This window comes from Neodiprion lecontei, chromosome 6 (genome assembly GCF_021901455.1).
Source record: "Neodiprion lecontei isolate iyNeoLeco1 chromosome 6, iyNeoLeco1.1, whole genome shotgun sequence".
Lineage (NCBI taxonomy): Eukaryota > Metazoa > Arthropoda > Insecta > Hymenoptera > Diprionidae > Neodiprion > Neodiprion lecontei.
This window is the reverse complement of record NC_060265.1, coordinates 3986632-4014264: the sequence shown is the minus strand read 5'-3', so window position 1 is coordinate 4014264 and position 27633 is coordinate 3986632. Positions and strand designations below refer to the sequence as shown.

Here is a 27633-nt window from a genome sequence, read left to right as displayed (position 1 = left end):
AATTCAAATTTATTCGCCTTGCTTTGAGGGGAGTTATGTGGGTGTATAACATCGTTGCGGTTGGTTTACAAGGTACACACCTGATCAGGCCGAAATATATTTTCAGATTTTTCCTGCCGCGTTCCCTCGAAGTATTTTTTTTTTTTTTTTTTTCGTCGTCCGAATCAATTTTTTACACGCAACGTTTTGTTTCAAGTTTTCAAGTAATGCAAAACAATTACTTTTAACTTTTAGTCGTCGTCGAGAGTCGATTAAACTCGTTTTTTGCAATGTTATTAGACTTGCTCGGATTATGCGAAAGCGAGTTTTCTCATCGCAGAGTTCAAAATGTTTACTTCGTGTCCCGGGCGAATAACCAGAGTCTGCGATAGATGGGAAAATTGAGAATTCGAAAGCTCTGCAGGTGTTATAGTTTGAACAAATTTTAACCACGTAAGAGAAATAACCTGGACATCTGAGAAAATTGCTACTGGAACAATTCACATCTGGGATAAATACATTTATATGTCAAAGTAAAAAAAAAAAAGAAGAGATTCTCAAATAGCATTCATGATCAAATATGAAAGGTTTGCGAGTTTCACAAAGCACAGTATGTGGATATATGGATATAAAACATACAATGAATTATCCGATATTCGAGATTTTATCTTCCGACAGCTCAAGAAATCCGTTTCCGATGAAGTGAATAAAAGGAGATCAACAAAGAACGCGAGAATCGTCGTGTACTGAATTTTCCACTTTGCGATTCGTTTCGTTGAGTCCGAAACTCAGTATTGAGAATACAGGATCAGGTTGAGTGTACTTGAAAACCCGAATATCGCGGCATCGTGATCTTCAAGAATCGCTGTGATATCAAAATGTTTCACAATAAGCCAACGTTCCGTGTAATTAGGTGAGAAATGATGGGTTTTACGCAGCATTAAATATTGAAATTATATAATCTAAAGTTTAAAGGAGCGAGATAGAGAGGGAGAGAGAAGAAGGGAAAAAAGGATCTGACCAAATTGCGAACCGTTTTTGCTAAGAGATACACTTTTTCTCTTTGCTCCCCCTTCTGCTAAATATTACGAGCATGTTAAATTTCATAAAAATCCGCGGAAACGCCATTTTTATGCGAGACGTTTACGAGGCGAGTAATAAAAAAAGGGAAATATAATTTGTTAGCTCGTTTTATGGAAAAAGTTGAAGCGCAAACTGCCAATCGCAACGCGCCATACATGCCACGAGTATGTCTGTAACAAGCTTGCACGAATTCGCGTATGAATTTCTGATTTCCAGCAGGCGTCATAACGATCGTCAACCAAATCGTGCGTTATAAACTAATCAGCCGGATGCATAACTCTGACCGCGGAACGAAGATCGGGCTTTGCCAAATCGAGAGGAACATCTTCGGCGTTCGATATATCCAACTTCTACGCCTCGTTCAAAACTTATCTCGAATCTTATTTCTCAGGTTTCGCACTAGTCGAGTAAACCGATCCTCACGATCGAGACTCGCACACTTAAGCGCAGAAACACCAGCACGTAACGTTTGTAAACACAGCTCGCATCGCCGCTCAAAGTTCAGTGTCGAATTCGAGATCGTGACGAGCGCACGTCGCGAAATTCTTCCACCGAAAGTCCGCGTCAAAGCTCGACTAGATCCTTCAGTCCTGCTGCCTTATGTTTCCGCTCGTGTGTGCGTGTACGGTGTGAAGTGTCAATGGTGGATGTAGTACGCGTTTATCGGAAGGAGAATGGCAACGGAAATGGGAAATCCTGATCGCCGCAGCCTCTGAGGTAATCAGCTTATACCGATAATCGGGTTTTAGTATGATTTCGCGTATTTCGAAGTCGGTCAAGTCCTGCACGTCAGTGAATAATTCAGCGATGGCTACTAAGCAGAAAATAATCGATGCATCGATTGATCCGGTTGAAAAATATAATCGAACACGACTCGATTGAATCGGGAAAAATCAATTGGTTAATCGATTATTTCGTATTTCTTTGAAATTGTGCACGTGATAAAAAAATGTCGTAAATTTTAGCACGCAGTCTCAATAGCGGAAAAGTTTTTTTTTTCATGATTTATTGTTTCATTCGAAATATTTTTTTAATTTTAGGTAAAAATGTTCATTTATCTTTCACTTGTTATATCAAATAGGTGTACTTAGTAAGTAAGACGATGATAATACTTGAGACTTTGATCACGTAAACTGATGTTCTATCGCATCGTTCATGGGCGTAAAAAAAAAAAAAAAAAAAAAAAAGCGATTGTTAGGAAAAATAATCGATTGTACGCGATTAATTGGGAAAAAATAAGCGAGCCATTGGCGAATTGCTACAGCTCGTGACGAAAAATTATACGTCGTATTTGTTAGATCCGTAAGTACGAATACAGCGAGGGAGAATAAGAGAATCAAGAGGGTGCGGGGAGAAAAGTTGGTAGATTTCAAATTTCTTCGTTCCTCGCCCCTAATTTTTTATCGGACCGTTTTTCTGCGGGTCGCATCCTCGTCGACGGTTTTCTTTTATACGTCTCTCTGTCAGGGCCTTTAACGAATTAACAGTAAAGAAAGGAAAAGAGAAAGCAGGGAATAAACAACCCGAAAATAAATCAACGACGGTCCCCCGATGCGCTATTGTTTCTCATTCTCTTCCCACAGCTCGCCATTCGTATCAATCACGTTAATGATCGGACTACGCTTTTCATTAGTGTCTGAATTAAAAGTACAAAGTACGAAGAGTCGGTTCGAAACAATAAGAAAACGATCCGGAAAAAAACAGTCTTGCCTTGGCGGCGATGTCTATTTCTCAGATTCCTCGGCCTCCGTTTCTCCTCTTCGCTACATTTCAAAAAAAAAAAAAACCACGCGATACAAAGTGTCCCAGGGTTTTGTACCCTGATGGAATATCTACCGACCCAAGGAGTTTCTCTCTCGACGAACTTCCGGTCACTCGAGAAGAAGTAGTTGCGTTTTCTTTTTTTTTTTTTTGTACTCCGTAGTTTGCGCTACTTTCTTGGTTTTCTCTTTCTTCTTTGAACTTTCCTTTAAACTTCTGACAAATAAAATTAATCAACGTTGGATACAACAAAGCGTACCTGCAACGTTTTCCGAAGCACGATCAACCTTGCTATTCGAAATTCTGCCGGTTAGTCACGGCGATGAGCGCAGCTGTATTGCGTTTTTCATTCGGCGAGTGACTAGTAATGCGTTTGAAATTGCCATTCCGTGCCTGCGTTGTTGTTTGCGTTTCGCATAAAAAAAGAAGCAAATTTTACGAAATGAAATCTTACAAACGACGGAAAACCCTCGACGCTTTCACCCGCAGCCAACGTCGACGACTTGAAACGCTTTGTAATCACCCGAACCGTGACTTGTTTCTAAAATAATATTACGTACGTAGAGGGAAACGCCGTTGGTCGTTGAATCGATTTCACAAGTTTATTTTTAGTTTCTATTTTCGTTACCGAACGGAAAAAAGGATCGATTGAATAAAATTGACGGTAGTGGTGGTGGTGGTGGTGGTGGTTTATTATCGAGATGGAACAGGATGACGTTTTGCTTTTTTCTCTATCAACGCGTATGACTACGGCAATTGCATGCCGTTTTTTTAAATGTTTTTCTTGTCTTTATCTGTTTTTTCTAAATCGGTTTTGATTATTTTTCCCATCACATGCGTGCAGTGACACGGACGACGGTATAGAACGCGATCCGTCGATTGAAAACAGACTTTGTCATCCGACAGGAGTCGATTTGGCGGTGTTCTATTTCTGTCCGTCTTCGCCACTCCGCGATAACACGGATCGATCACTTTACTTACCTCTAACTATACTCAACGGAGACTCGGCAACTTAGGTACTCCAAGAGGTTTATTACCCAGCTCAATTCCCTCAGGACGGCAGACAACCTGCGATCGCTCTATTTCACCAAAATCACGTTTAATTATTTCGTACAAACATATTTACTCCGATTATTCAAGGCCGCAAAGCGGAAGACTTGGCATTCGGTTTGAAAATTTGAACATAGCGTGAATTAATACAACCCTAAAGTTCAAAATTCAAAAACCGTTGAACACGTTTGAAAGTATATTAAAGAGCTTGCAGGAGGGACAACTGACAATTCTTGATGTACGTTTCCAATTTGTCCAAAGATACAGAGATCAGCTCCCGAAGCTAAATGCGCGAATATAATAAGGTTCGGACCGAAGACGAGGGTTAATGAAGGGCGAAAAGAAAAAAATTGCGGATAAAAAGCGTCCGGAGCTTTCCGAGGTGCGGAGCTTGCAGGCTATCCGGTCGACGTCGAGGGTGGGAGGTGAAAAATACGCCAGCCTACTTAGAGTAATTGTCAAGGATAGAAATAAAGAGTTCAGCAGCTTTTGCGCCAAATTGGCACTTTGTTCAGCGTGCGGAGGACAGAAAATGTGCAAAGCTCACGTTCGGACGGGATTCGGTGGTGATCGTGGAGTGCGCACGACGGCATCACCGATGTATTCCAACCTCAAACAATTTCACCCCACAAACCCTCCGACGGTTATGGTTTCGTCAAATTGACCGCATTCACTCACTCTGGATGCGTGCACGTCCCTCATCCGTGTTAACTGCACATGTGGCTGCTCTCCTCCTCCTCCTCCTCCTCGATCTGCGGTCGTGCCCGTCAAACGCAGAGCTTGCAGTTCGTACCGTTGCACGGCGACGCGATATTCGCGTGCTTCTATTTTGGGCGCTTTTAATATCGACGCGTTTCAAAAACGCGCGAGGGGGATGCGAATAGCGGGAAAAAAGCTCCGGCGAGGCGCAACGCTACTCGAGGATAAGGCAGAGTGCAAGAAGCGCTGCACTGCCGAGGATAAGAATCACCGAGGATCAAGCACAGGCGTTGATACTGCAGAGGGCACCGAAGCTCGACGACTCGTCGGTAAAGAAGGGATTTCGCAACCCCTTCGACGGGTAGCCGCCAGTCGGCCGAGTCTAGGGGCTGACAGCAGGGTGCCGACCGTCGCTTTCGACCCTCAGAGGGGTTCTTTATCCGCCACGAGAACTGCAGGATGTTGCCACCGGATTCTTTCCCCTCCCTCCGTCACGTTTTCGTCAATATATCGTCGAGTCTTATTGTTTCGACGTATATTCGGTCTCGATCGACGGACTCACCCCCGCGACTCGCTGCCTCATTTCTGCGACAGGTGGCACTCGCGATTCGCGTTTTCCATGCGCGAAGGAAACCGGGGTGATGTGACGTTGAGCTTGCGACGTGCCGGATCGAGGGGAACGTCACCGTCGTACTCTGGGGAATTGATGGTCGGGTGACGAAGTCGAAGAAAGGAGAAAGAAAGCATTTCTTATATCCAGTCGGTTTACATGCCTACCCGATGATGCGTTGCAGTTCAATGATTTCGTTACGATAGGCAATAAATATCTTACCTCGAGATATTGTTATCTGTTTATTCGGTTGATTAACTTTATGTTCACTCCAACTCACCGCTCGCCGCCTTCCGAGGCTTACTTCTCTAAACGTCTACACATGCGCAACTTTGTGGAAGGCGAGGTTGATGCACGGATCAATCGAATCTCGAAGTTATAGCTTTCGTCTGTGTAATGGTCTCTATCTCCCGAGCTTCTCTCTCTTTCTTTCGCTTCATGCGAATATATTGATCTCGGCATACGTACCTCACGGAGAATGAGGCTAACGATAAACGCGATATACCTTACATTATCATTGGTTTAATTGTGGCGGAGAAGCTACGAGCTTTAGCGGAATATCTTGAATTTTGCTCGGCTGAGAATCCACGACTTCTTACAAGTCTTGCAATATTTTTGACCACCTGGGGTGTACATCGCTCCGTGTGATAACATGTCGCGGTAAGTTGAGAAACGTTAGACGTGTCTCTTTTAAAAGGTAACAATCATACCCAAAGTTTACCTCAAATAATGAATAATTAATGGAATTTTTAAGGGTGAAAATATTACTGCATGTATATGATAGTCTGTTAGAAGCGAATTATATCATGTTGGTTTATAAAACCGAGATATATCAAATGAATCGATTTTTAGGGGTAAATCGTAAGAGGTGGCTTTTATCCCTTAAACGGCCAAATCGGTAGGTGAAAAAAATCCTTTGAGCAATAAGCATCGCTACAGTAATTATGGTCATGCATGTGACGATTATCGGCAAAGGAATATCCCGAATGTGATATTAACGACGGAAGGAACGGTGGCATTAATAATCGGGAAGGATCGAGTCGTTCGTTTTCCCGTTTTCCCGTTTCCCGTCGTTGGAGTGATTAAAAAGTTGATCCGCCGGGTTGTCTCATCGCAGGAGTTCTTCGCCCCGCGCCTCGTCAAACAGCCGGGGACAATATGGCGGCGAGTAATTGTCGGGGCGGATGGATGGTGCGCCATCCTGATTCTTGGCGAAATCGAAGAGGAAAGAATAAGACCGGAGGAAAAGATTCCGGAGGGAGGGAGAGGATGAGGAGGAACAGGAAGGGGGAACGACCGATAGTGTCGGATTACCAACGTGGGATTGTGAAGTGCAGACACGAGGAGGAGAAAGTTATTAGAAATACCTAGCCCAACGAGTACAATGCGATTTCTTCCCTCGGAGTGGATGAATTGCGGAGGTAAGAGGGAAGCGACAGCTCTTTTCCCTTTTCCCTTTTCTCTTTTCCCTTTTTCCTTTTCCCTCCCACTTCGCATCATCTTCCAACACCCACCGATAATCACTGGCATAATCACACGCATCGCGGCACATTCTCGCCACAATATCTCAGGTGTGTCTCTCATACCTCGTCCCACGTGCAGACGCGTTGTACGTAACTTGATCCGTTGCACATACCTCCGGCTGGACGTCTGCATATCTATGCCTAGGCGCGGTAGGTAGATGTGGAACAATCCTGCAGGCTATCCTGCTCCTCCGATCGGGCGAAAGGGAATTCTCTCGGTTGAAAGCGCAATTATCGTCTAGGTAGGTATACCTGTGCATACCCACCCACCATTGCATATCACCGCTTTCGTGAGATTCGCCGTTGGTAATGTACGTGTAACATGCATACGTACCGGGGTTGCATTTATTTGATTGCCTCTATGCTCGGCGATCAATCTTTCTTTGAGACATCGCGAGCATGGTGTACTTTTCGATTTGATTAACTCTGTAAGAAACGCGGACGCTTGTCAAACGTATCTCTTTCCGACCTGTCTGCTGTTCTTTCAAATAACCCTTATCGTCTCTGGCTTTAACGCTCCATCCGTGATTTCGGAATAGTTCGGTAATTCCAATGGTGTCGGTTCAGGTGTCAGGTTCTGTCCCGTGTTGGCGATGATTGAATTGAAACTGTTGAAGTCAAAATTGATGAAAACTTGTAAATTTGATATGTATGTGTAAGGTACGTCGATACGCGAAGGAAAACTTCGATTGCATACATTTGTGAGGAGGAAACTGAAATCGAAAAAAAAACAAAATAAATAAAACAATTGGCGAAACTGCATCACGAGGTGGTTGGATTTCCTTTACCTTCCCTCCACCCCTCTCCTTCCGTCCCCCTTCGATCTCATCGTTTCTTTTTTTTTTTTTTATTTATTTTTATATCTCAACTGTTTTCCAATCTCCGCAAACCAAATACTTCTGACAAAGATCGGACGGTCATTTGGCATTAAATTGAGGAACGTATTTTTTTTCTTCCGTTCTTCTTCCTCCTCCTCTCTTACTTTTTCTTCCTCGTTGGTTCAAAGAGTTAAACCGAAGTAACCGTAACTTGACCGCAACTTGTGCAAGATTTTTTTTATTTTTATTTTTTTGTTTCCAACGAACCGCTGAAAACGAAGTGAGAGGAGAAATCAACCCTTGCGGGGAGTTGCGGGAGGTGGGCAGGGCGGTGCGGGGGGATTGATCGAGGAGAGTGTAAATAATTTAGTTTCACTTTTTCGCAAGTGCAGCGGCGGTAATCCGAGGATGGGTTGGGGGTAATCGCAAGGCTCTGGGTTATCTTGGAGAAACTGATCACAAATCCAATTATAGGTGAAACTGTTCCCAGTGACGTCAGGGCCTCCCTTTGCCAACCCTTCTGCGGTGGTTATCTATGTACATGTATGTATGTATTTATGTACGCACGTACGTATACCTATATCGGAGAGCAATTATCCCCACCTCAAGGATCTCGATCGTCCATTCGCTCGTCGATATCGCGTGTATTTTTTTTTTTTCTCTTTTTCCCTTCTTTTCCGGCGCCTGGGATCGAGGGGGTTCCGCTTCCGAAGCTTTGCCGCTCCTCTCTTTTGTCTTCGAGGATTTCCTCGGCTGTCAACGATGACGTCTCAAATGGAACGAATTAGACTTTCGTCTCTTTCTCCTCCGAGAAAAGCCAACGGCGCCTGTTGTTCTTTCCTGCAAATCACACGATCGTTAAATTTGCATTTCGCGACCAGACGACTCGGTGCAGAACTGAACGAGGATGAAAGACGCCGAGCGAGACTCTTGAAGGAGGCAATGGTCCGCGACTTGGAACTTATTACAAAGTCATATCATTCGGCAATGCACTGCCGTATACGTCTCTGCGTATATGTGTATATACATATATATATATATGTTATAAATATATTATATATGGGGTGGATTCAGGGGGTGGTGGGCGATGAAACAGAGAAACGTTTCCTTTCCGTCGGGGCATAAAATCCTCGTAGAAAATCGTTGCGCTTTATAATATCGTTCACCGTTACCGTAACTTCTTACCGATCTACACGTACGGAAATAATGAAAATGCATCTCCCTTCACCTTCGCGATGTAGCAGTTTGGCGGGGCACGGAGTTTATCTTAATCGTCGCGGATTACGCGCAGGTAGGTACCTGATATAGAATTGGCGAAAAATCGTCGTCGCGTTAGTAATAATAATTCAGATCCCGCGAAATTGGCCGCTCGACCGAGGGCGAGGAAAAAAAGATAAATAAAAACTACCCCCATTTTCAAGGATCGGCTGCGAGCGACACTTTCATCGGTTATATCGAAAATTCTTGAATATCATTTGAAACGAATCGGGGCTGCGACGAAGCGACGGCGCGTGGAAAAAACATTTTCAATACCGGCTTGTAATTTGCAATTAAATTCATTCCTTCCGTGGGGGTTGATGGGTATCGATTATCCCGGATGTGTTTGAAACCTTCGTTCGTTCGTTCGTTCGTCCCGTTCGATTCCTGTGTTAATTCTCCGTTAATGCTTACCTGTAACATCAGTTCTACAGACTGCTGCAGCACGCCACGCCGCCGGAAATCACCGCTGCCAACTTTTAATTACTAATGTCAGTTTCTCGGTCCGCTGTGCCTGCCCATATATTCGTAACAAAGTTAATTTACCGCTTTTATATGTATTGTACAACGAACGTATATACAGGGTATTATATCTACGGGACGTTGGTACGAAACAACTGCAACTGATACTCCGACACTTTAACGAGTAGCGCTCGTCGGTTTTACGATTCAAACATATATTTTTTTTTTTTTTCATTTTCTCATTTGCTCGCCACCGTTTTTTCTTTCTTTTTTCTTTTTATTCATACAAATTTATATACCGTCACCGAATTTATCAGGTTTCGAGTGATACAAATTTGCAACGCGTCTAACCACAGTTACGGGAATGCCAAAATTAACGTACGACGGAGAGGTTATATCGCTGTGGTTTTGCTCTCGTGTGAAATGTCAATGTCCGTAGATATCACGCGAGTTTGAATTATACAATATTTTTTCACTTCGGATAACGTGAAAATTAATTAAAATTATAACGAGCTAATTAAATAAAACCCAGCATACACATATATTGAACGAAAAATATCGCGTCAACTTTTATTCAATATTTATCAGTCGTTATTCGAGATCATGTCCGTCAGCTATCGTTGCATACATAATATATATATTACATTTATACCTACTTCGAGTACATATATACATTATTCAATGAAACAGCGGTAGGAATAATAATAATATTGTTTACGCCGTGTTATCAACCGAGAAAAAAAAAAATGACCGTAAATATATATACACGTATCTACATGCGAATTTATATTTACGTATACGTTTGCTCTTTCGAATTTGCCTAAAAATTATTATTTTTTTTTGTATTCCGCACCATTTTTCACTCACCGGTGTCGGGGGCAAAAAAAAAAAAAGAAAAAAAAACTATCGTTACAGAATGAGAGGAATTCTGCGTTCGTACACTTTGACGAGAGGGCTGCACATACGGGGAGGGCAATCTATTCATCCGCAGGTACACCCGATGTAGTAAAAAATTACCACCTATTCAATCCACTTGCGAATTTTCTCCGTCTATTTACCATATATACCACGTGCCTTTGACGGAACGAATCGAAGGTTGACTTTTTACCGGGCACGGCGCAACCCTGGAGTGCGGAATTAGCCCCTGAATGAGAGGAAATTTCACAGCAGCCTGCATGTCCCCTCCCTGCAGGCGTCCGTCTGTCTCTATACCTAATATATACTGAATTGCACTGATTGTATTCTCATGTAAAACGCACGCGACCCACGTAATAACCGGGCAGGAAAAGACCGGCCAAACGCGTTTAGAATCGTCTTTACGTCACACCGGAGTTCAAAAAGGGGAAATAACAGTCTTGTAACGCTTTCCGGGTCTGTAATAAAAGATAATTGAGAGGATTCGGAAAAAACACAACTTATACCCCGAGTTTCAACCCTTAACGGCCGGGGCTGTAACGCCTGCTGTAAACAAAAAAAAAAAAAAAATTGAACATAGTTAAAAAACGATTTACATTTTATATTTCTCAACTAAACTTTATTTCACTTCGAATTAAATTTACAATTATACCCATATTCACGGAATATTGCCCTGTGGCGAAAATTCTTTCGATAAAATTTTTTTTATATAACATACGGAATGAATTTCGTCGATTAAGAAATAGTTAGCTTTTGAACTATGGTAATATTGTTTTATACAAATAAATTGAACCGATCCCCTTAACAATTATCGCTATATATATATATATATATATATATATATATGTGTGTGTGTACCTATCATCATTAATGTTTCTTACACAAAGTTTGCGCCGCATGAGCCGACGCCGGTTTTCGACATTTCAGAAAAGGCGAAGTGTCGGCGAAGTGTCGGCTGAGATTGGATTCGGATAGCCCTTCTCGACGGCTAATAAGATTCAGGCCTTAATCAATCTGGCAGCGTGCAATTAACGCGTCGTTTTGACGGGCGTTCTCTCTCTCTCTCTTTCTCTCTATATATATATATATATCTATCTCTTCCTCTCTCTCTCTCTCTCTCTCTCTCCATCTGACGTGGACTTCTTTAATCAGTCACTCTCACCGGGTGGCTGGGTTGGTACGCGTGAGTGTGTGTGTGTGTGCGTGTGGTAACCGTACGAACGGATGGTGAACGGGAAGGAAAGGAAGCCGGGATATCTGTGTATGTATACCAAAAGGGGCGAAAACCCGGCAGCTTATACACCGGGCCCATAACTCCGGCGAGCTTCGCGAAATGAATCACGCGACTGAATCTGACGGGTGATTTTTTAGCGATTGCAAATATTAACGCGCACATCGCGAACCTTCAAACACCCCTCGATAGCCGGCTCGTGGGCCTCGAATTTGCCGAAAATTCTTTCAACGATGTTCTCCGACGGACCTGCAAATTGGAAAGTTACGTTTCTGTTGTATATGGGGAATTCAGGGTTAATTCGAATAAGGTCAGGATTTCACGTATCGTTGTTCCAACTGCGAAAAGCATTTCAATCTTTTTTTTTTTTTTGTTCAAACGCCAACAGAGCTCCTTAATCGATAATATTTTAACAGTGATAACGAGATGTTTGAACATTATGAAAAAAATTATGAAAAGTTGCGTAGACAAAATGAAAAATATCTAATAACCAATATCAAAGTCGGCAGGCAAGGCGGTAATATTTTTATTTATCTTTCGGCGTATGTAGGTAACGCAATTATTCGGGTGAGGCAATCGGAGGACGGTATTCAGGCGTAGGCAATAATTGACAACGTGTTTACGGGCTACGCGTGAGCAATTAAACCCCCGCTGCAGACGAGAATAACATCGTTAACGCGGATATAATCTGAAACTCGATGGCGGCGTTTATCGGAGCTCCGAGACTTCGTCTAGTTGTTATTCATTAAGATGCTCGCTGCTGAATACAGGTCTCGATGTTTTACTTTCATCAAAGTCGGGGTGCTGGGAACAAAGTTTATACACCGAGAATCAGAAGATATTGGATGACGGAAGTAATTGGATAAGAGAGAGCAACAATCGTTGATCCGTCATTGAATTCTTCAACTTTGAATTTAAATTCGATCGGAGTAAAATTTTAACCACCGTAACTTGGTACGTTATTTTCACTCTACGCTTCAAAAACTACAATCCGGATTACAATGATCGCAGTCTAATGGTTTTTGAAATTGTTCCAAAGTCGGAGAATGTATGTCGGGTTGAAATTTTGGCTCACTCGGTTGCAGAATCTGCAAATTCTGTACATATATATATATATATATATATATATATAATTAACTACACAGAGTGAGGGAATTAGCGCGGGATATAGAGTCGGGGCTTGTTGATGCGGGGAAAAGCGTCGTCAATGACGTGCGCAAGCTGCGGCAATACGATTATGGGATACGTATTATAACGGGGTAGCTTTATACACATGCAACGAATTCATTTCCAGCCTTCTCTGCGCGCCCTCGACCTGCAACATATGTGTCTGTGCACAAATGCACCGACGTCGACAGCGTTATTCTCTCGTTCAATGTCATAGGTTTCCGCTGAAAACGGTTGCTAGGTTATCCACAGATCAGCGAGGGAAACGGATATACATGCCTACGTATGTATAGGCATACGTATAGACTCCAAACTCTCGCGAATACTATATGATCGTGCTGTAACAAACGAACGTCATTTGAATAAACCAATTATTTCAATCAACGTGACAATGCGGACACACGAGTATAATTCACCCGTGTATATGTATGTATATATGTATCCTCTACGGGGGATAAAGTTGAAAGAAAAAAGAAGAAAATTCCATTGACGGAGAGCGATTTTATTTATTTTACGTAATTATTTTTCTCATATCTATTATTTTTTTTTTTTCCTTCATCCAAATCTATTCCCGTAACAAACTACCGTACAAAAAAATCGCTCATCTCAACCCTTTTCATCCCGGCGGGTTATCCGCGTTTGTATGTGTCTCAGAAGTAAAGTGGTTCCTTCTAACTTGGTCCTTTCCCCTATGTATGTATGAGTAACTGCGTGCAGTGTACATTATTCTTTCAGAAAACTCAGCCGCACAGTTGCGTCTATATATATATTAATGAAAGGAATTACAAATGATGCGTATAATCATTGTGCAACTTGAATATTACAATACTGAGTTTTCTTAATTCAATGTTTCTTAAAACGATAGCTGGCACTCAATCTATCCCTTATGAGTTACGGGAAGCTCGATAACGAATCCACGGTCGACAGGATACTCGATGTGTCCTTACTCGACTGCCTCTCAATCGGAACTGCTTCTTCCTTCGCACCTTCTTATTCCAAAAAGCTTCACAGGGCTCATCAGCCCGTTCCCCTTTTCCCTCTTTAGCTCTACGGGTAGATAACGGTACCTATCCCGCGCCCGTGGCTACGTTCGGTGACCAGATGTGTCACCCCGAACCCAATCAGCGAATGTCATAAACGACTACCCTTATGCTTAAATTAATTACTTATTACTGTTATAAATGTTTAAACTAGGATCTTGGGAATTTCCACTCTCAGGGAAAAACCCGACCATTCTTCTCTCTCCAACATATATATGTGTGTGTGTGTCTGGTCGTGCAGGACTCTAAACGATTGACAGCTTATATGCTCCGCGGATCCTGAGGCCCATTAAGTCGGTTCTTCTTCGTCTTCGTTTCGATTTTCTATTTTCTTTTTTACTTCTTTCATATCTTCTTTCACTTTCTCTGCAAAATTCGAAAACCTCCGAGGACCATAGCAGCAAGTGACAAGGTATTTCTTTATCTTTTTTATTTTTTTTTTCTTCTTTTTATTTCATTTTTATCCCTCTGCTATGTTTCTTCATCTATCTGTCTGACCGACCCGCGTTTGCTTTTTTTTCGCTTCTCTGTTTGTTTTTTCATTTATTTTTTCTTCTTTTGCCGTTTTCCAAAGAAAATATCGTATATTATAACCGATTTTCTTTCTCTCCTTTATTTTGGTAACAAAAAAAAACAGAGAAGTAATAAAATAATACATTTAAACCATTATTCGGGACTCTCGGTGTGAATGTTAGTTCGGGAAACGAGTTGTTAAAACTGCAGTTGTTTTGTTTGACATTACATCACAGGTGGCTCTCGTACTTCCGTGTCATTATCGTAATTGCGAGAAGACGAGGTAGAATAAGAAGCACGAGATGCCTTGCACGTATACAGATGTTTTGAAAAAAGGGTGTATCGAGGTGAAAATTTATACCTACCAGGGGGGAGGGGGGGGGGGGGGGGGGGGAGAAATAATTACTCGAAGAAAGAGACGAAAAAGAATCTCTCTGCGTTCTATTCCGCCTCGAATAGCTCCCGGAAAAAAGGGCTAAAACGAAGAAGGAGAAGAAAAAATAAATAAAAATAAAAAAGTTAAAGGAAAGAAAAAAAAGAAAATAAAATAAAATAAAAAAAAAAAAGAAAAGAAAAAAAATTATCACCGCCAGACGAGACAGCAGCGTTCAGGGGCAGGCGACGCGACGCTCGAGTGTATAAGAAACTCTGGCTGCAGTGGAAACAGCAGCATAAGCGTCGTTAATAAATCTAGGGTAATTAGAAAGAATGTCTCCCCAGGCCGTTAAAAGTGCCGCATGCAGTAGCTGAAAACCGTATACATCCAAATTCCTCCCCCTCATCCCCCCCATTTTCCGAGGATACACACGTATGTTGTTAAATTTTTTTACATCATCACCGGCGTTATATATTCAATATACATGTATACATGTACACATCATTACATATATGCATAATCTTATCTGATGCTGATTAATCACAATGACCGGCACGCGGAAGGCTTGTCTCTCTAATTCGTCTTCCTCGCCTCAGGAATATCATTCGCGAGTTTAGTCAACTGCAGAGCGAGCACTTATTTCCACTCGAGTTGCTCCACGTTTCTGCGATCACGCGCCGCTCGCTTGTTGCATATATATATATATATATATATATATATATATATATACATACACGTATAAAATACTCGCCTTGCATATACGGTGTTAGTATAAGTATATGCAACATTTTTTACTATCTTGCTAATTAAATTTGGGTTAGGGTAAAAAAAAAAAAAAAAAAACTAGAATCGTAGAGCGATAGAAGAACGAGAATATCGAATTTTCATAGACGCGAAAATCTTATTCATATAATTTTAAAATGAGGAAAGTTCAATTGTAGAAAGTTTAAATATAGACATTCGAAATACGGAATCGGAAAATACAGAAACGTCAAAACGTAGAACGGCTAAATCGAGAATCTTTATACAATTCTATATTATCCAGAGGAATTCTGACGATTCTACAGTCTGCCATTCTATGTTCTGGCCTTTCCATTTTCTCACTTCTTTATACTTCTACTTTCAACATTTTTGAAATTCTATAAATTAAGTTTTCACTTCTTTAAAAATTTCATATTGTCGCCTTTCGATTTCTTGATCTTTCTATATTTTTTTAGCCCCACCCTTAAATTTCGCGACAGCAGTAATTGTACACGAATCGAATTGTTCTTCTTTCCGAACAAAAAAAAAGAAGATGCCTATTTTTCTTTCGCGTCTTTTTAAATTTGCCACATGCGTTACTTTTTTTTTTTTTTCTTTAAATAACATGTTTGTCACACGAGGTTCTAAAGACGACAGTTATTACAACCGCTTGCCGACTTTGAGGGAGAGGGCACGAAGATACAGAGGAGGGTGGATGAGGATTTAGTCAGTGGTGAAAGGTTAACTCGTCAACTTGACTCACACTTCTCGCAAAACTTGCCAGCTGATGTACAGCTAATTAGAGAAATTTTAAACATAATTATCAACGCTCGTTGCAGGCCGCGTGGAGGTAGGACGATTATAGCTAAAGTCATCTTCGCTCGCTTCCGAGATGGCAACCAGCTGTGTTTGCTCGGGTTTGCTTGATAAATTAATACTCTGTGGGTTAAATTTACGGCGAGCCGTACATTTTCTTTTCGAAGCCTTTAAGGGGCTGCCGAGACTGAAATACGCGGGATCCACGGAAATTCTTTTCTTTTTTGCTATTTTGCTTTATTTTTCTTTTTCTTTTTTTTTTCTTCTTTTTTTTCTTCTTTTTTTTCTTCTCCCTTTTTCTTCTTATCATTACTACATTTGGTAAATTTTTTCGACGCCCTCGGCGACTAGACTCCGGTGAAACGGATAAACTTCGTCCGGTTCTCTTTCTCTCGCTTTGAGCTTTGTTCGGTGCGAAAGGGGGGGTTGGGGGTGGGGGACAGGAAGGACGAACGGTGCATAAATTCCGACACGCAATTGTTTTCTCGCGCGTCCTGGCTAGGCCGCGAAACCCCGGAAAGAAAAACAGAGAAGTTTGTTTCCCGTGGAGTCCTCCTCGCGTGCCACCCTGTAAATCAACCCCCAACTCTTCCCTTCTACGCTACCTGCAACCAGAACACTGTGTGATACGTACAAGTGGCTTAACCCTCTTATCGGCCGACTCGATTTACGGCAGAAGCTATCAGTTTCCCGTCGATTGCCACGATAATCGAAAGGCTTGGGGTTTTCGGTTACTATTTTTTTCATTTTCACTTCATCTCTCAAATTTGGAAAACTACCTCGACGCGTAATTATTTTGTTCTTTGAAATGTAGGATCAGCAAACTGTATCTTCTTGATTCGAATTATGCTTTAAAAAAAAAAAAAAAATCGATGCGTAGAAAGTTGAACAGTATTATTGTAGGGTTAAAAAAATATATAAAATCGTCCGAATTATAACGATTAATTGACAAATTCTCATTCGTTTTGACAATTCTGTACAACAGATTTTGTCTCTTCCTCAGACTCTCGACCATTCCACGTTCCGTCTTTTCCGTTTATCGACTTTCTCTATTATCCACTTAAAAATTCACGACAATCCGACGTCAAACTATGATCCTTCCGCTATTCCACTTGCACCCTATAAAGTATAAGGTATGCAGGATAAGTATAACAGGCAGACGCACACGTGCATGTATACGAAAGCTCTTGGACCGCACCCTCGGCTAATAGTTTCGACGACCGGAAACAAGGGTAGATGTAATTAGGATGAGTTGTGACGTCGGGAATCTGCGGCAGAGGGCCGCTTCGCGCGTCGGTAATTGGTATAACCACCTATACATCCAAGCCTGGGCGAGGAGGAAGGTCCTGGAGGACGAAGGAGGCGCGGGAAGGACGAGACTCGGGTCATAAGCTTAATTGTTCCTGCAGTTGCTGCACGGCAATCCTCCGACTACTCGACGTCCCGTTTACTTAACGACATTTTGATTCGCGCTCCCGTACAATTAATATTTATATTTATTCCCGGGCGTCCCGAGGGACCCGCAGGGCTGATTCGGGGGCGGGGCAACGTGCTCGGAATACTTTCAAACTTTTGCCATGTCATTTTCGTGCCGGATTACACTGCATCGAGCGGCAGGCGCGATATCGAGAAGCAAAGTAACGAGGAATGGCTGGGGACGAAAGTTATATGCCCGGAGAATGTAAAAACGTACGAAATCGCCGAATGTAGGTGTACATAGGTATGTATATAAGGGTGGACCGGTAATGGTAAAAATTAACCCCCCTCCCCCATGGCAGCATGCAGACCTCTAGCTCCTTGCCACGCGTTTAATTCCGTTAACGCAGTTTTAAACCAACCCTCGCCCCCTTCCCCCTCCCGCCCCAAATTTTCCCCGCCGGTGTTCTTTTTAGCTCCAGTTTTAGCCGTTTTCACCTCGGTACCGAATTTTGAATTAAGTTTTCTCGTTAGCGGTGTCGTTTCGTTAATATCCTTTCTCTCAGCGGCGAGAAGCAAAGGTGGATGCAAAAAAAAAAAAAGATAATATAAAATGGAACACGATTATTATCGTTAACGCAACGCGGCATGAATTTCACTCCTTCTTTACTAACAGGTCCAACCATGCGAATGAGACATTATTTTACGCGGTGATAAACATTTCACGCGAAAATAGCTGCAGGTTATAAGCTGTCGGATCTAATTGGGCTCATCAGGGATTCATTTTTGTCTCTTATTGTTAGTTCTTGTCATATTAGTTCATACGGATTCACGCCACGCGTCGACGTCGGTGATCGTGAAAGAATAATGATCCTTGGAAAATAATGATCATCCGTCCACCTCCCTCCACTCCTCCCTCGAGTCTTTCTCGTCTGTGACGCTTCGCTGATGTCGTTAGCCGCGACACCGCGAGACGTTTTAATCTACTTATCTCGAGAGTATCGCCTATTCCCCAGGCCGTAACACCTACGTGCCGGTTCCGTGTGTAGGTGTCCTTCTCTAAACTAGGAAATCAGGAGGTCGCGACGCGGAGCGAATATCTCTTAATGAAACCCTGCCCAGCTAGCCCCGCGAGTGATAATCTTTTCGTTGATACCATCAGTTGACCACTTACGATAAACCAAAAAAACAAAAAAAAAAAAAAAAAAAAAACAAAACGCACCAATTAACGCTAATGTTCTCATTTTCAAATTAGCTACAATCATTTTTTTTCTCCAATCTCTCGTCACCTCCGTCTTTGTTGTTGCAAAACGAAATGTTCCATTACAACCTGACAACCGATCGGCAATGGAATTACGACGTAAACGAAGGAAGAATTTAACGCGCGCGTGGCATGTGATCGTCGTATGAAACTCGGATCGTCTCAACCCAGACGCCTCGATCCGTAACGTCGAGACGGCGAGACGCGTCGCTTTGCGGTTTCAACGCCAGGCTTTCGCCGTCTCAATCCTAGAGCGTTTCATTTAAATGAATTAGGATCTATTCAGGCGCCTTATACGCGTAGGAGACGAAGCTTTAACGTCCCAACAAACTTTCTACGTGCCTAAACCGATTACTCATTCATTTCGGCTTAATCGTTTACCTCGGGTAATGTTTTATATATACATGTACAATGTACGTACACATGTTAAGCTGCGATTAAAAACATCCACTTGTCGAATTCAAAGCTGTTCATTCGGTAGTTTATAGAAGGCAATGAAAGCAATTTCAAGAGGTTTCATCGATTGTGAGATCGGTTCGTATTTAAAAATGTGGGGTTTTGGACGATTTATGTCATTTTCAAACGTAAAAATTTATTTCTCCAATTTACTGGATTATTATTACAATTTGTCGTTGAAATTAAGTGAAATGCATAATATTGAATAGTTTGAAGGTGCTAATGTGTTACTAATTCGGTATTGTGATCGTTAAATGAAACTTGTAAGTTGTGGAGGAAAAAAATGTTGGTGGAAAAATATTTCTAGTAGCTGGAAAACGGTCACAATAGATTGGCCAATGAACATAAAATTTTACCGGACAAAATGTCCACTAAAGTAACATCCATCCACCCTCCAATTTTTCAACTTCATTCAAATTCTTATAGAGAATACAAACGAACACGAAACTAGAGGAGTAAAGAGCAAGAAAGAAAATATGAAGCGTTAAGAATTTTGTCTGCCTTGACGTAAAATTCACAATACTCAGGTACTGCAGCCGTGTGATAAATGAATTTCTATCTCCGACAATGAGACGAATTCAGACTGCAACATTTCTTTAGCTGAGGGGAAAAAAAAATAAGAATGAGGGAAAGTACAAAAACGGAGCTCGGCATTTGATGAAAAAAAAAAAAAAACTGCAATTCCCGACTCAAAAAACGTATTGTCAGCATTTGAATACGTCGTAATTTCGAAATTCTTCGCTTTGCTAGGGTAATTTGTAATGTAATTTCTTTCGGTCACGGTTCTTGGGAATTGGACGTCGGTAGCTACGCGCCAACCAATAAATAGACCGAAATTTGCGCTACTTCGTTCAATCATGAAACGTGTTAAGTCGCAGCAATTCCCAATTCACCCTTTTGACGAGGTATTTACAATTGTAAGTAACCAGGTTATTTCATTTCTCGTTCAGCCGTTTCATGGTCGGGATTTCCCGGCGACGCCGCGACGCGTTTATATGTATATATATATAAATACACACCCACACAAACGTACATAGGTACGTAATACTGAAATTGAGTTTCGGTCGTCTAACCATTGTTCAGCAACGATAAGAGAAATATCTCGTTTAAATTACCTTGTTTGGTTCAGTCGAAACAGTGGTATTATTATTACAAAGTTTCGTCCCTCAAAAACTTTTCTTCCACGGAGCAATTTAAACCCGACGGATGTAATCCGATCCGACGGCTCGCTCCCGCAGATTCTCATTTACAATTAAAAGGCGAGGGAATGAAAAGTACAACGCTTCGTATCGCATTCACTTTTGCGTAATTTTTCAAGTAATTATCAGCTACCCTTCAACCTGTAAAAATCGGATTCAAGTAATAGTCGTAAAATTCGTTACACTCGCGCACGTTTATATTTCGAAATATCATAGCTTGTACGAAAAAAGCGTGGAAGAAAAAAAATTGGAAGAATATAAAATAAAAGTAAAAATAAAGAACAGAAAAGCTCTTAAATTTAAAAGCTCCATATGACGCAACGATATATCGAGACACGGCCTACCTTTTACTTGCGATGTGGAAGGAAGTCTTCCGTCCCTTACACGCGTTCCGCCCTTCGGCCCTTCGGCCCTCGTCTCGCGTCCCCGTCCCATCTGCATTCCAAGTCCCAACGAGCCGCAAAGGAATTCCAATTTTAAACAAAAGTTTCTCCCGACGCCGACAAAGTCTACGCGGCCGTATAAGCTACGCGTATCCGCCCGGCTCTTGCCTGTTTCCGCCTCCTGCCCCCGGCTTTTCCTCCACCTTCCTCCACCCCCCCGTCGCCGAAAACGTCGCGAATTCTCCCGGCGCGTTCATGCATACGTACGGACAAACCGCTCCCCGCTAACCTCGCGTTAGTTGAACTCGGATTTCAGGGGTCGCGTTCTTCCTACCTTCTTACGTTAAACGTACAGCCGCGAAACGGCGCTAATTCCGTGTTACCAGTGCTGTTGATGCACGTCGAGAAACGAGCCGACCATTTTCCAGGGAGGAAAACAGGGGATGCTGCGTGTATACGCTGCACGCAAATACCGATCCCAAGTGAACCCTTTTGCAAAGTGGTGGGAGGAGGGAGGCGTCGCGACGCCCGGCTCGCCCAGCTTTCTGCAATATCGATAAAACAGTGATCCCCCATTCGTGCCTAGACCCCTGAGTCTAGGATTCGTTCAGCCGTGTTGGACACAGTTTGCGCAAACGGGATCGAATCTGTTTACTCGGAATTTACTTACACTTGTCGGGAAAGCTTACGAATCGCCGCGGCCTGCCTCTTCCGGACAAATGTATTGCTCAATTTACACCCGCGAAACCTCGTGGCTTTTTACAATTTTAATTTTGTTTGCTGGGTTGAAACAACAAAAAATTTCTCTAGATACTCTCGAAACTACAAGGTTGAGAGAGTCCTGGACAAGTCAGAAATCAGTTACACGGTGATCGAGGGTGGAAATAAGTCATTTTACTTATTCGATATTATTCATTAATTTCCGTGTGACGTCGCGGAAATTCAAGTAAAAATATTCACCGTATTAACGTGGTGCAACTGCTTAGAGTAATTCGAACAGTCACGACTAGCAGTTGAATTTATGGTAAAAAAAAAGAATTTGATCAAATCACACGAATCGCACAACTTTGCTTCTTTTTCTACAGATGCATATTTTCAGGTGTGGGTTTCCGAACTATAATATTACGTACAAATCTTTGACCCGTAAAATCAAGGTGTCAAAAATTACGAGTCGTTAATTTTTGAAGAAGCAGATATTTCCCTCCTCCACGTCTCCTTTACATTTGTAATTTATTTTCGGAGCTCGGAGTAAAAGGCACCTTTCGGTCGGAATTATAAGGGGGTGACGGCCGATCCGTGAGCATCCAGATGAGCGAACCGTGGGCAAAGCTCGATCCGATTACGTACCTGGATAGTGAGTGTAACGGGATTATGGAAGGGGTGAGATGAGAGGAGAGGGGAGGAGAGGAGCGACTTGAAATTGGAGATCAAAGTCAGGTTTCGTGCATCGCGGAGAGGCGGTCGAGGGTGAAGAGAGACCGTGTAGCGGATACCTCAGAGCGTGCCCGTTGTGCCCGTTAACCCGTTACACACGCACAAACTTCCAGTTTGTACGCGTGCGCGTGTTATGTTTGTACACGCACACACGGCTATTTTGAAATCTAGGACCAAAGCCCGGAGCAGTAATTATAACACCGGTAAACTTAGGGCTCGAACGCCTGGGATAGGATCTTCTTGTTTCGCGCCGTTCGTCTCGTCGCGTCGCCTCCTCCCGACCGGTGGAAAATTCACAATCTAATTCCCAAACTAACCAAATTACTACCAACTTCTCGGGCGACGACGCATCTCGACTGTGCCTCTCCGCCTTTCCACGGTCATTCTGATCCGTACCCGCATATACACGGATGTATTAAACCTTACACGATCCTGTTTCTGTCCGACGACGCCCGTCATTCTCATCGTCTGTCATTCGTCATGCACCCTGGTCTCGTTGCATTCGGATAATTATTTTTTGAATTAAAAATACGACCGTCATCCGCTCGCCGGTTCAAAGACGATGTCATATTTTACAGTTGATTTCGCTCCGATATCGTCCGTGAAAATGAAAAACTTAATTTTTCTTTTTTGTTTTTCCTCTTTTACTTGGGAAATTTTCAAGTTATTCCAACTGTGAATCAGACGGTGATCGAACAGTCACGTACGAAAAACGCTCTGCTTGATTATCATAGAATCCATTTCGAAGTAGAATGCAAATGGAATGAAGGAAAAAATATATGCGGATACAAGATACAATTTTTAACTCGTCCCTGTTTGGTGACGTTTGAAAAGCAAACCCAGATTTATTTATACATAATGCCTGTTATATGTACACATATATTTATATATGCGCGTATTATATACGAGCTGATATGATAGATAGATCGTAATCAAATATCGATCCCTGTCGGCGAGGACAGAACTGACGGACGTTGAAACTAAAATTCATAACCCTGAAGGTAAAAACGTTTTCGTTGTTGATTCACACGCCAGTTCCACCTGTCAATAATCCCTCGTTGCTGTACCAATTACCGCAGAGGCCAAACTTGACGAGCGTAAATATATTTGCAGACTTCAAGATCCCTTATTGATTTTATAAAAGGTCAGTGTATTTTGGATATTTTCCTGATATTCCGGTTGTTTCGATGCTGCTATTTTGAAAATCGCAGTTAATTACAGAACATAAAATTCTTGAACAATGGTCTTGAAAATATCCAAATACCAATTCTATGCTCAATTGCAATATTTGACTTTGTAATTCTTCCGTTCCGAATTGCACAATTTTTATAAATGAATTCCGCGGTACTCTAGCAACCGCCAAGTAAGTTGAGAAAAACGGCAATTTCTTATCGCTCGAAATGCAAGAAACGTTTCAAGCTTTTCCAAGTCGATAAAAAATGAGCGTATCCCCCGTGATCTTGTATCTGGGAAAATTGGCTCCCACCCTTCGGTATTTTCGCGAATCCGGATGGCCTCGAGCCTCCGTGTTCGGCCTTTGGTGATCCGGCCGCGCGGGATGGCGAGGAGCAAAACCACATCTGTTGATTATCCGGTCCGTAAACACGGGTGCATTGTTATTGATTGGGGCAACAATCTGCCGGCGCTGCCGCCTCCGAACCGTATTGACGCGATATAGCCTCGCCTTGCATAATGAATGGCCAGCTAATGACCCTGCGGCGCTTGCGGAAACCGCAGCAAGAGGATGGCGGACCGGGCGAAGCACTTCCGGCATCAAACATGCACGGAGCTTCCGCTCGGCCAAGGCTTTTATGAACGACGAGGCCGAACCTCGCGTCGTATATTAATTAATTTAAATACTACACGCGCGCTTCGTCCCCGATTCTTGACAAAAACCGGTATTGAATTAACGTCTTGTCGTTTGCTTCTGTTTCAGTGCCACCAATTACGCGGACATCGACGAACGCCTTCTGACAACCGCCCTGACGCGTCACTGTGAGTATTCGGAAAATTTGAAAGAACCTGTCTTGAAGAAATTTTTTACATATCCTTTTTCTCGTTTTCCTTTTACTTGTTGCTCACCTGAGGCTATGTATTGTAGGACCGAATCGACGATCGATGATTAATTGAATTAAACGGATCCGTGATCATTTAACGACAGCTTTTCGCGAACTGATATACAACCTCGATTCAATTTGCCCGAGAACACGATTCTACGAATCACAAATCAAAGTTCCATGAGAATCGCCTATTTTTTTAATCAAAGAATATAATACAGGATATATGAGACGAAGGTTCGATTGCTCAACTCCGATATAATTGGCGATCGAAGAAGGTAGAGAGACAGAGAGACAGAGAGGCAGAGAGAAGGTTCGCCAACCGAATCTGGGAATTCCATCTCGGAGATAAAGAGCGTAGGTGTGTGCGGAGGCGTGTACATGCGTGGAGGATCCGACGGTGATGATCTTCCCCCAGGACGCGTCCTCGAACTCTTCGTTTGCGGGCAGCCTCGTCGTTCCTCGAGGTCGTTGAAACTTGGAGCGGATGAGCAGCGATTCGGCCGAAGAATATGTATTTTTTTTTTTCCCTTTCGTTTTCGCCCCCTCACCGGCCGTATATGTATATATATATATATGTATATGTATATGTAATATAACACACATCATTCTCCAAATCTTTCTCAACATAAGTCGCAACTTCGTATGGTGTAAGGGTGGGGTAATACATTGATGCTTGTTTATTATTAATCCGGGCAAAAGTTCGTCTCTCCGCTATACCGAGGAGCGGAATAAACCTGCGGAGAGCAAGAGGCGTGGGACGGTGAAAAGAGTTCCCGCGACGTATGAAGAGGAAAGGACGAGGGTGTGGAAGGAAAATACGTTAACAAAAAAAAAAAACGATGGGAATAAGGAGAAAAAAAAATAAAAATAAAAAAATGCAACAACTTTCTCCGCTAACTTTTCTCTTTCAAACCCGCAGCGATGCAATAATGGCTCATAAGCTTCTTACGTTTCGGATATTTTTTACCAGATGAAGACGGACCTGGTGACGTTGACCAGCCTGCCGAAGGACTTAGAGACAACTTACTCAGTTCCATCCCTTCTCTTCTACTTCAACTCTTAAGAGGCTTTTCGACGTGGGTTTCGGTAGCAGGGGTGGTTTTCTTCGACGAAACAACTCGGCGCGTCGACGCGTTTCGAGCTCGTTCGTCAAATACGTACAGCGCACCATTCGTCTTGTCACGTTGTACGTGCGACTTTTAAACGCTCGGTAACCTTTCTTCTTGACGCGATTTAAACATTCCCTCAGACTCGTCGCGCAGACCGTGTAAAACCGCTAATCGCGTCTCTGAACAAAGGACAACTCCCACTATCTTATTCTCCTTTCTGTTTATCGCTCTTTAGATTTTTCCATTCTCGAGTCGCGTTTCTGTAACGACTAGAAAGCTCCTTTCGACACCCCGCTGCCCGAACATCTCCTCGTCTTCGTCGTTGTTCCGGTGACGCACAGACCAGCGAAACCACCTTTATCGACTCTTGATTCATCCCCCGAAGGAGACGCGGCAGCCCCTCGCGGTCACGTGCACTTCCCATTTCCACCCCTCGAGTCCCCCGGGGCGTAGGAAGGAAAAGAAGAGGCCTCGGATACCCGGAGAAATACCGTTTAATTGTATTCCAGGGAGCAATGCTTCAACTCGGGTGAAAATGAGCCCTGCACCGGGATTCGATTATATATATAAGCAATGCCGATTTGAACGGCGCGGAAAAAGCGATCGAGGCACGTGTCCGGGTCGAATGTCACGTGGAAAAATATGCTCTCGGAGTCCGTAACGACGACGAAGACACGAGGATGATGAGAGACCGGTCATCCTCGTTTCGCAATGCTTCGAACCCCGCGAGACGTAACGAGATTCGTGACGTAACTCGGGGTGCAGTGACATCCGAGAAGAGTGTCGCTGATGCCACCTTACGCCGCGTTCATTATCACGGTCCCCGAGTATCGACAAACAGAAAACCAATCGGACGATGTTACGCAGTCGTAACCGGAGCTCTGATGACATCGGCCATACGGTTTCCGGCCCCTCGATCGGTACCGCACGTATCTAACGAACGTCCTCCACCCCTCTCGGTGTTTGTGTCCTGCTGCAAGTTTGATCATCGTGACACGACAATGACAACGACGACGGATCGAGTTACCTTGCTTATTTCACTTGTTTGTTCGCGACGTTATACAACGTCGGTTCTGTTTGCGCAGGACGTTCCGGGAAACGTGGTGCGAGATTTTCCTCCCCTGGTTGTCGAGCCCTGTAACTTGATCGATTGATTCGAAATAGAATTTTCATCCGGCGAAGACGACTCGCTGTCCGATCGTTTCACATCCTCGAGAGCATCGCGCTTGTGAATTTTTCACGACCAATCGAGAAGTTTCTATTGTCGGGTAACCGACGCGGGCGTAACAGCCGGCGGTTGTAGATTAACCGACTGAAATAGTAATTCGTCTAGCTTCGGCGATAGCTACGAAACCCGAAATCTTTACGGAGTGTGGGAATAATTCAGAGGACTCGAGCATCTTGGTCGTAAGTCGAGATCTAGGATATCGATAGGACTCGACGATCAATGGAACGGGTGACGTCTTCCGTTGAGCGAGGATCTAAAATAGCAACATCGGATCAATTTACGGATTCAATTTATCCCTAGGTGTGCGGGAGAGGCGATAATCGCTCGTTCAATCCAGAAGTCTCGAAGAATGAGAAGAGGAGACGAAGGAATAACGGGATTCAGGGACTCGGGTAATCTCAGGTTTACTCGAGGCGACGAGACCTGGGATAAAAGGTATACGTATAATACACGTGTAGAAGTCAAACGTCGTGACGTAGCATCCGGTTTATATCCTCGTTAAGTTTTGCTGTAACGTTTATACTCGGCTCGCCGTGACTCGGTGTCACGATACGCGTGCTGTTCCGCTATACTTGAAGCACGACGGATTTAACGGCCATTTGGCAAATGAAGACGGAACTGCCAGGCGGATCACCGGAGGCGAGAAGGCCTGTCTCTTGTACGAAACGAGACACGCCGACTCCTACAGAGGAGTTGAGGAAGGAGGGAGAGGGAAGAAGCGCCCCGGCATCCCTCGTGGCCAATAAAGATCCTCGGATATACACACTCCGAAACACACTCACCCTGTAAACTCCGCTCTGATTTCCTTTTTTACCTACCCTTCCAAAAGTCAGGTAACGTTGCCGAACGGTTGTTCCGTCGAAAAATATGAGGATCGGAAATTCTTTTTTTGCGTTATTCCAAGAGCGACGATGTTTTCTTTCGGGATATCAGCTCGCAGTTAGCGAGTAAAGCGAGCGGTAATGCAGATGCCGGGTCGGCTTCGGAAGGGTGGTTTTAAGTATACCTACGTATATTTATGCACGGCTCACGTTCTCCACGAAGAG

General features: G+C 43.1%; 1 protein-coding gene across 6 annotated transcripts in view; it reads left to right on the top strand.

Moving 5' to 3' along the window:
- LOC107221027 (teneurin-a) overlaps positions 1–27633 on the top strand; it is a 504979-nt gene that overhangs the window by 174066 nt on the left and 303280 nt on the right. For 5 of the 6 annotated variants that reach the window (XM_046742588.1, XM_046742591.1, XM_046742590.1 and 2 more), the window contains one exon: positions 24127–24185. The gene's annotated coding sequence lies outside the window, so the exon portion shown is untranslated. Of the gene's footprint in view, positions 1–1762; positions 1780–24126; positions 24186–27633 lie in introns of those variants that run through there. The other variant, XM_046742589.1, reaches the window with a different exon arrangement.